Source organism: Galeopterus variegatus, unplaced genomic scaffold (genome assembly GCF_000696425.1).
Source record: "Galeopterus variegatus unplaced genomic scaffold, G_variegatus-3.0.2 Scaffold7609, whole genome shotgun sequence".
In the NCBI taxonomy this organism is placed as follows: domain Eukaryota; kingdom Metazoa; phylum Chordata; class Mammalia; order Dermoptera; family Cynocephalidae; genus Galeopterus; species Galeopterus variegatus.
In genome coordinates, this window is record NW_007733720.1 from 76,653 (window position 1) to 86,731 (window position 10,079).

The following is a 10,079-nucleotide window of genomic DNA, read 5'->3' on the forward strand; positions in this document are numbered from 1 at the left end:
TTTTGGTGGTGTCATATTTTCTTGGGTTTTTGTATTTCTTGTATCTCTAATGTTGATTATGCTCATCTGGTAGAGCAGTTGCTTCTTCTATTACTCTGGAGTGGGCTTTGAGGAGAGAGAAGTCCTCTTCTTTTTATGGTCTCCGCTGGTGACTCTCCTTGTGTTAGTGTAGTTGAGTGGCAGGTCACCTGCATGGTACTTGTGGCTACCGCTGTAGTGTCTGCTGCTTGTGTAGCAGCTGTGGCTGTGGTGGGCCACCTGCACAGAAGTGGTATTTTTGGTGTGTTCCTAGTGATGCTGGTCCTCAGCTCTTGCCTAAGGACACTGGGCATGCTCTGACTCTTGCCTGCATCCAGGTGGAGGAGGTTGGATCTTGGCTCCTGGCTAGGGGCCCTGGGCGTGCTCTGTTTCTTGCCTGCATCCAGGTGAAGGGGGCTGGCCCTTGGCTCCTGCCCCAGGATCCCAGGCATCCTCTGTTTCTTGCCTGCATCTGGGTGGAGGGAGTACTAAAGTTTTAGAGATGATTTAGCTGGGGCAGTCACTTAATTTCATCCTAAAGTACATAAAGAGGTTTTTTTTGTTGTTGTTAATTAATTCTTGCTAAACCAGCCATATTCATCCTTTGTGACAGTGGTTTATATATACAAGACAGTTTTTTGGGGTTTCGTTTTGTTTTGTTTTGGTGGCTGGCCAATATGGGGATCTGAACTATTGACCTTGGTGTACCATGCTCTAAACAAGTGAGCTAACTGAGCAGCCCTGCAAGACAGTTGTTTGTTTTTTAGGGAAAGAAAACACTTTTATTAGCATTATTATTTTTTTATCCATTTTTTATTTTATCATTAAACAATGTAAACATTTTGTGGCCCTTTACCAATTAAGACATTTGTTTAGATACAACTTTTGTGTATGTCTTTGGGTAGGTCTGGTATCTTAATGCAAAGATGAGACTGGAATCTTTAAGACATTGTTTCTACTTTCCTTTAATAAGTATCTCCAAACTGTTGGTTTTGTAAAAAACAAAAACCAGAATACTTGTCTTTCAGCATTTTGCATCTTCCTCAAACTGAGAATCTATCTCCATATACTCTTGACTTTGATTTTACTCACTAGTGTGGATTAGTCGTGCTGAATTATTATGTGTTAGAGAAGACTGTCATGGAAGTTCTGATAGTTAAAAAACAGTAGTATAACCCATTCATCTCAGTCCCATGTCTTAAGCAATTATTTTAGACATATTTGGGTGAAACAAAATCTTGGATTTAGGGCCACAGTTTGGGTACTAGTTCTGGTTCTGCTGTTTAATGGTCACAGGATCTTGGGCAAAGAAGTCTTTTTGAACCTCAGTTTTCTTGTTTACGTGATGAAGGAAATGCTGACAATAGTGCTGTCACTTAAATATGGTAGTAAATATGAAAATAACTTACAAAAATGTAAGCAAACATTCATTACCTTCCTTTATATTTTGTCAGGTAAGTTTACTCATTCCATAGGGAAGCAAAGGGTGTTTGGTCATGGGAAGTAAGCGCTCCCATAAAATTCATTTTAGCTTTTAAAGTATAATGTAGTCAAGGATGTTGAGCTGAAATCATAATTAAAAAATGGTAATACTTACTAATAGTTTACCAAATGCCAGGCAGTTTACATTTTACATTTAGCTATTTTTACTATCTTACAGATAACAAAATTGGAATTAGGTTAAGTACTTATCCATGATCATACATCCAGGAAATGTCAAAGTCTGGCTTTGACCCAAGTCTGACTCTAGAACTCATATTTAACCAGTAAACTTTAGTGCTGTTTATCCTGTACCAGTGACACTGATATAGGTGTTAGCATCACTGCAGATTACATGTCACTGGCCCATTGCCTTGTTTGTTGTCCTCTGTGGTCCTCTCATTGCTACAGCTGCTGGCAGCATGGTTCAGAGGGCCAAAAGAAAGGAAGCTGGTTAGACATCAGTTCCTGACCAAGGAAGTTAATGACACAAATCCTCAGGCTCTCTGGTTTTTAATGTTGCTATAGCTGCAGAAATTAAAGAGAAATACTTTCTTTAAATTGGGGAGCACATCTTTTAGAGAGGCAGAAACTAACTACGATCACATTTTTGGTGGATTTTTTTCTTTACCTGACTTTTTGAGGGAAAGACTTATAAAGGTAATTTTTAAATCTCAATAATTTGATATGTCTATTTCAGAGGGAGAAGACAATAAATTGAAATCACCTGGATCACAGTTCAAATGTGTGTCCAAAGCCACTAAAAAAAAAAAAAAAAAAAAAACACAATATATAATGTTAACAGCTGTTTACTCCTGGATGGTAAGGCTGTATATGATTTCTTTTTCTTGTACAGGGTATTACTTTGACATGGAAAAAAAAAAAACTTTTTTTACTTACTATCATTTCGTGGTTTTTTTTTAGATAATGGTCAGTCAGTGAGGTACCGCCACAAGAGGAGACACGGGAGACACAGGAGAGTCGCAGGAGGAAGAAAAAGCATATATATATTCACAGGTCCTAGAGAGACAGAATTACTGCACCCCAAAGGCAGTCACGGGGGAGGGGCCTTAACCAAGCAGGTAGGGAGCAGAGAGAGTGCCTTGGAGTCAGGATGAAGAACACAAAAAAGGATGTGGAGGGGATTTCACTGGTGCATTAAAATGTCACTAGGTAAGAGGGGAAACTCGTGGCAGACGCCACTGTATCACATTGTTGGACCTGGTTGCCTAGGCCAGATGTTCACACAGTCTGTGGGGATGTTGAGGCAGCAGGAAAATAGGAAATTTTTAGAAGTATAACACTAATGTAAAAACAAAAATATTCCTTATTAATACAAACCAGACCCTTATCTCATTTTTGTATTTTTACTCTTTGGCCAGTGAATAGTTTATTTGCACCACTGAGTAAAGAACCATGTCTTGATTTTAAATGCCAAGGACTGTTTTTATTGAACTCTTGAGTCTTCTTTTAAATGGAAGAAGATATTTTATGTTGTGCTTCTGGATGTGACCCATCCTGACTAATCATTTTTTTTCCCATCCTGTTCCATAGGTTTTCTTTGCCATATTTAAACTTAAAAACCTAACTGTTGTATGTTTAAATGCATTACTTTCAGTACTACTGAATTAGTTAGTTAATATTTAAAAGTTTGTATTTCCTTCCTAATTTCTGTATCCCAAGATTCCGGGGCTGCTTTATTTCTCAAGGTACTTTACCTTAAACAGCCAGCACTATGGGGCCGGCCCGGTGGCGCACTCAGTAGAGTGCAGCACTTTGGAGTACAGCGACGCTCCCACCGAGGGTTCGGATCCCATATAGAGACCGGTCCACTCACTGGTTGAGCGCGGTAGCTTTGGAGTACGGCGACGCTCCCACCGAGGGTTCGGATCCCATATAGAGACCGGTCCACTCACTGGTTGAGCGCGGTACGGACGCGACACTGAGGGTGGCGATCCTGTTGCCGGTCACAAAAAAAGACAAAAAGGAAAAAAAAAAAAAACAGCCAGCACTATGGAAGATAGAAATAACTGGATCAATTTTTGGTTCTCCTGCCTTCAATAAATCAGGTAAATACTATGGCTTATATTTCATTGGTTACTGCTTCTACGCTCAAACTTTTGATATTTGATAGTTTGTTTACTGAAAGTATTTATACAAAGAAAACACATTCTGTTATTTCCCATATCTTACATAGTCCCTTTCTGTATGAAGTAAGTTAGAAAGAATGAGTCTCACAAGGATATTAATTGCCCTAGTTTTATTTTCATTCTGAGGTGTCTTTATCAATTCAATCTACTTTCCTACTACAAAATAACTGGCTTTGTATTGAACACTTTGTGAAACAAATTTCTTTTATGCCATCTTCCGATCTTTATTTAAAGACGCTCAGAAAAATAGAGCACATTTGAACTTCCATTGTTCCAGTGCTGTAAGACCTCTACATTTCTAGGTGGTCTATAAAGACAGCGATATGAAATAAATATCCACAGGTGAAATACAAACATTTTCCTTCTCAGTGTGCAAATACTGAAACCTATTTTGTTGAAATACAGTTTGTTTCTAATCATATCAGAGCTATGTTCTACAATTAAAAAGATTTCCAAAATTACAGAGTTAACACCAATCTGATCTTATTATGCCCTGGTATTTCTGCCTCTTCCATAAAATGGCTGTAGATAGAGTAGGCAACTTTTAGTTCTTCTAGGGCTTTTCTAAGCTTAAATGCATTCTTATCCAGTATAAAACAAGTAGAAGATAGGTTTTTCTCACATTTAATATAAAAGGTATCAATTTCGAAAGCTGTTCTCAGCCTACCCTTGGTTTAGTATAATTAATTTACTTCTTAATGAATGGATGATGTAGATTGAGACAAATAGCAGCGGGTCACCTGTTATGTCCTTTTTCACCACTTACTGAATGTGTGGTTGGTTCCCCACATTACCAATTTTGGCTTAAGATAGCAAAATTTCTTTTTCTGATGACTAAATTATTAATCATTGAGCTTTAACTAATTTTGAGAAAATATGAATGGTTACCTTCATTTTCATAACAAAGTTATTAATATGCTGTTCAAAAATGGAGTTGCTTAGACTTGGTGAAGTTATAACAACTAGACTTGCTAAGGCAGTTAATTTGCTTCTGGGTTAAATAGGAAACACCATACTCTATTGAGAGAGGAAGTGTTAGAGAAACTAAGAAATGAATAATAAAAATTCCTCATATGTTTCAATTTGGGGGGGAGCCTTTGCTCTTAGAAGATTGAGGATGTCATCCCTTCATGCTCATAGTCTGGGATTCAGGCTTCTTTCTTAGAGAGACTACTGGATTTACTACTCATTTAAGTATCTTTGTTTATACAAGATACTAGGAACTGTTTTGCATGCATGTGAAGGAGATATACTAATGAATTAGAGTAAGGCTACCATTACAAAAAAAAAAAAAAAAATGGAACAAACTCAAGACATAAAATTTGCATTTTGAAGCACTCAAAAGTTGAGAGCACCAGAGTCACCATGGGTATAGAATTTAGATTTTGATTCGTAATCATAACCTTGGTGACTGAATATTGGCAAAACAATGACATACTGCATTCTGGGAAATTCCACTGAATAAAAAGGAAGAGTTAAAAAATGCTTCTGAGGAGATAACAGCTCATAAAAACCAAATAAAGAAATAGGATATTGTGAAAGATTTTAAGGAAAGACTTCATAACCTTTTCCTGAGTCCATGTTTCTGGCCCTCACATAAGGTCTGTCCAGCCAGTGCAGTACCTGATCACAGTAGTGGTTTTCTGAAGAGCTTGTGGGCAGTTAATATCGTAGTTAGGCCAGACTGCTGTGGATGGGAGGTGGACTACATTTTGCCTACTCTGGTCCATTTCTTTTTTTTTTTTTTTTTTTTTCCTTTTTTTGTCTTTTTTACTGACCTGTAACGGGATTGCAACCCTCGGTGTCACGCCCATACCGGGGACCGGCAACAGGATTGCAACCCTCGGTGTTGCACCCGCACCGCGTTCAGCCAGTGAGCAGGAACAGGTCTCCACATGGGATCCAAACCCTCGGCGGGAGCGCCACTGCTCTCCCAAGCGGCGCACTCTCCAGTGCGCCACTGGGCCGGCCCCTGGTCCATTTCTAAAAATGTTTCCTATATACAATGACTTGGACATTACAAGGTTATCTTCTAAGTAAACTTGTTTAGAACTAAGAGCACATGGAAACTACTGTGAACAACTCAGTTAAAATGTTTTCTTATGGAACTACAATGGGCTGGATGACAAAAAACACTTGGAAAACTGCCTCAAAGCTAAAGGTGGGCTAGAAGAAAGGACAGGACATTGAATGAGTGATGTGTATGTGCAGTAGCTATGTTTTCATCAGCTCACAGTAACTTCCATTAAATAGTCTTCCCTCTAATACTTAGGTTCTGAACCCTCTAAGGGTAACAGCTTTTGCTTAGTAATGAAATAGAGCCTCAGATGATGTCACCATAGAAAGGGAAAAGTGTAAAAAAATAAGACATGCCTTTATTGATCATGTAGAGCTTTTTGTATCTCTGCCAGAAAATATTTGGGGTTAAATCATGTCAAGAAATATGGGTTAAATATGCAAATCTGTATACGGCTTAGGCGTTTAGAACTGTCTCCTGCATTCAAATAGAAGTTTCTAGTAATTTTAGGATTACTATCACCAGTTCTTAGGGGATATTCTCTCATTTTTTTTTTCAGGAAAATATGAATACTACATATTACTGTAGTAGTGTGTGAAAAACCAGGTCTGAAGTCACTTGCACAATGTCTTAAATATTACTGGGCATTCTTGTGGTTTATGAGATGGGAAGATAATTTTTTCCATTTCAACAGAGAATGAGCTTAGCAAATTAATCATCCTGCTACTTCCCCCATGGAATTGAAGGTGTTCGTGATTTTGTATAATGAAAGATAATATTACATTTTAGCCTCCAAATAGAGAAAAATAAGTACCAAGGTTCTCTGATTTCCTTAAACAAATTCTGTTCTCAAATCTTATTCTACATTTCTGACCAAAGACAGAGCTGGTCTGGCTCTAGTGCTATTTTCCACAACAGAGAATCCCCTCTGCCACTTTTTGATTTAAAAACTAACCAACCCCAAACTACAACCCAATTTACATGCTGTCCTTTATCCACATATAGAATTCTTACAGCCAGCAAAGGAACTTAAACATACAAGGCTTTCTGTAGAATAAGCCTAACTCCTTATTGACACAATTATTTCTAGATGTTATTTTGACATAAATTTTGGTATCTAAATATTGCAGACTCAGTTTCTAATATTTTCCACATTGTATCAACAGCTACAAATCCAAGATATTAAAGATGTACTTTAGGGCCGGCCCGGTGGCGCACTGCTACAGTGCGCCACTTGGGAGCGCGGTGGCGCTCCCGCCGAGGGTTCGGATCCCACATACAGACCGGTTCCCGCTCACTGGCTGAGCGAGGTGTGGGAGCAACACCGAGGGTTGCGATCCCGTTGCCAGTCCCGGTCCGGTATGGGCACGACACTGAGGGTTGCGATCCGTTGCCGGACACGAAAAAAGACAAAAAAGGAAAAAAAAAAAAAGATTTACTTTATCTATTCAAATGTGGTCCTTACCATCTGTCTAAAAGTTGGCTGACAGGTGGTATATTCACAAACACCATGCTTTGGTGTGCAGATTACGATAATAAACTCCTTTCCACAAAGGCAGTGTGTTGCAAAATTGATGTCTCAAGTCTGTTCAAATGACATAACTTCAGTCAAGCATTAAGAAGTTCATCATCCGAGTGTCCAATAGCATCTGGGTTTGAAAGTGGATCCAAGTCTGCAAATAGATTGAACCAGGCTGACATGTCTTGGTTACCATTGTTGGAAGCTATTAAAAAAGAAAAGAAACACATTAAATAGTTTCAGCTTTTCGAAATCATTTTTGTACCACTTTTATGATTTTGCAGTAGATACTTTTGAATAAAAGAATTAGGATAACTGACAATAATAAAATCTCAATTATATATACATCCCCTTAAGAATAGTTTTTAAAAGCTAGTGCAGATACTTTGTACTTTGCTGAGGCTCCTATATTTAAGCACACACGCTCCTTGAATTACAATGGGGTTATGTCCTGGTAAACCTATTTTAAGCTGAAACTATTGTTAGTCAAAAATGCACTTAATATACCTAACCTCCTGAACATCACAGCCTAGCCTAACTTAGTTGACCTTAAATGTGCTCAGAGCACTTACATTAGCTTAAAGTTGGGAAAAATCATCTAACACAAAGCCTATCTTATAATAAAGTGTTAAATATCTCATGTAATTTATTGAATACTGTACTGAAGTGAAAAACAATAGCGAACAGATATTCGAAGTATGGTTTCTACTGGACACATATCACTTTAACACCATCATAAAGTTGAAAAATTGGAGTTGAACTATCGTTAAGTAAGGGACAGTCTGTAATTGCATGCTGCTCCGAGAAAGGACCCAAGTTATAAGTGAAAAGGCAGGCAATAATATGTAACCTTAGAGACATTGAAGATAATTTATAGGAGGCTCTCAGATAAGGTTTAAAATCAAAAGTAACCTTTGTTCCTACCAAGTAAGAGATTATATTTGTAAACTCAGTGCTTAAAATCTATTCATATTTATTATAAAAGTAATATGAGTATTAGAAAAATATTAGACGTACGGGGACAAAAATCCCCCTAATCCACCACATTAACGCACCCAATAGTTGTCATTTTGGTTTATGGTTTTTTCCTTTGTCTTTTTCATGTGTACTTAAAAACTTTTTGATATAATAATATTTTACAGAGTTTTGTCCCAGATACAATTTCTTTTTAATCAAATCCTTCTCGTTTCCCTGTGGAGACCGAAAATTTTTATGTATCAATAGTGAACTATGGCAAATATTCAAGGATATACATGTAGGCTGAGGGCTAGGACTGATAAAGAATGCACAGTGGCACATCTCAGAAGACTAGGCCCTTAAGGGACAAAGGGTCCAGAAAACAGGGCTGAGACCCAGAGGACAATCTAAGAACTGGAGATGAGGCCAGAGTCACAGTGGGCAGAAGCTAGAAGTCAGTACCACTCTGAAGAGTCAAAGCAACCCTCTTAACAATCACGGTTAACACCTTCCACAAACCAGAGGGCTGAGGTTTGAGCTGTGGGATCCTAAGCCCGAAGGATCAGGGCAGAGTGAAAAGCTTCAGTCAGTTTGTGTCTAGTTTTGTTTCTGGGGACCCTAAGGTAGTGTCAGTGATACCCACACCAGTTATGGCATTGAATCCTGAGCAATACTACCCACTAATGAGTAATATTAGGCAAGTCTAACCTCAGGGATTCTTGTTTCCTCTTCTGTTAAGTAATAACCATATAATTTATCATTAAATCAGGGTACTTTACAATGAACAAGGAGGCTGTTAATAACTTTGCTGGAGGAATAGGTGTCAGCTAGGACAGGTGGTTACTACAGTAATACCTGACCTCCCTTGTGCAGCACTGAGGAGTTCTGACAAGTATGTTAAAGTTATACAGCATATGCAAATGTGGTTTTATATTCATCAGTCACAATGGGAAATGAAGGTCTAAATTACATTTTTTATGGGGTTCTCCTTGTGTACACTAGTATTGCTTCTAGAGATTCTTATAGGATAGCAAATAATAGAAAATGAATTACATAATATACATATAGAGAAAAAGAGCCCAAATAACTTTTCTTTGGCAGCTGGTCTGTATGAAGATCCGAACCCTTGACCTTGGTATTATAACACCACATTCTAACCAACTGAGCTAACTGGTCAGCCCTAACTAATTTTCATAAACAATACCAGCATCAAGGAATAGAACATGATCACTCCCCAGAAGTACCCCTCCTGAGAACCTTCCAGTTACTATTCACCCCCGTCTCCCCCATCCCCAGGGAGCACTGGAGTAAATTAGCAACAGTGTTGCAATAGCATTCTTTTGCATATATTTTGTTCAACGTATAGATGCCTTTCTGTCGGATATCGACTTAGGAGTGAAACTGCTTGATCATAAGGTGTACAAGGGTACTGCAGAAAATTCATGGAAAAATAGAATTAAGAGATAATATAAATCTTTCCATGAACTTTTTGAAGAACACTTGTATGTATGTTCAATTTCAGTAGAAACTGCCAAACAGTTTTGGTAATGGTAAATTAAGTAAACAATAATACCAATTTACACTCCTACAAGCAATGTATGAGATTCTAGCTCTTCTACAACCTTGTCAACATGTGGAATTATTTTTTTCATTTTAGCCACTCTGGTAGGTGGGTATTAGTATTGCACTTTTTAATTTGCACTTCCTTAATGGCTAATAAAGTGGGGCACTTAATGAATGAATTTTAAAGTTAAGAATTTCAATTTTTATTAAAATTCTCAGGCTTAGCTTTATTGTAGCATTTTGCTGAGAGCTTTCTCTTTTTCCCTATTTTTCCCAAAAATCAGCCTCAAAGATTATAGGTGAATAGCACCTTTCAGAATAACTCTGTTTTGTGTATGTTTCTGAGATTTACTTACTTTGTAGTCTCTATTATCAG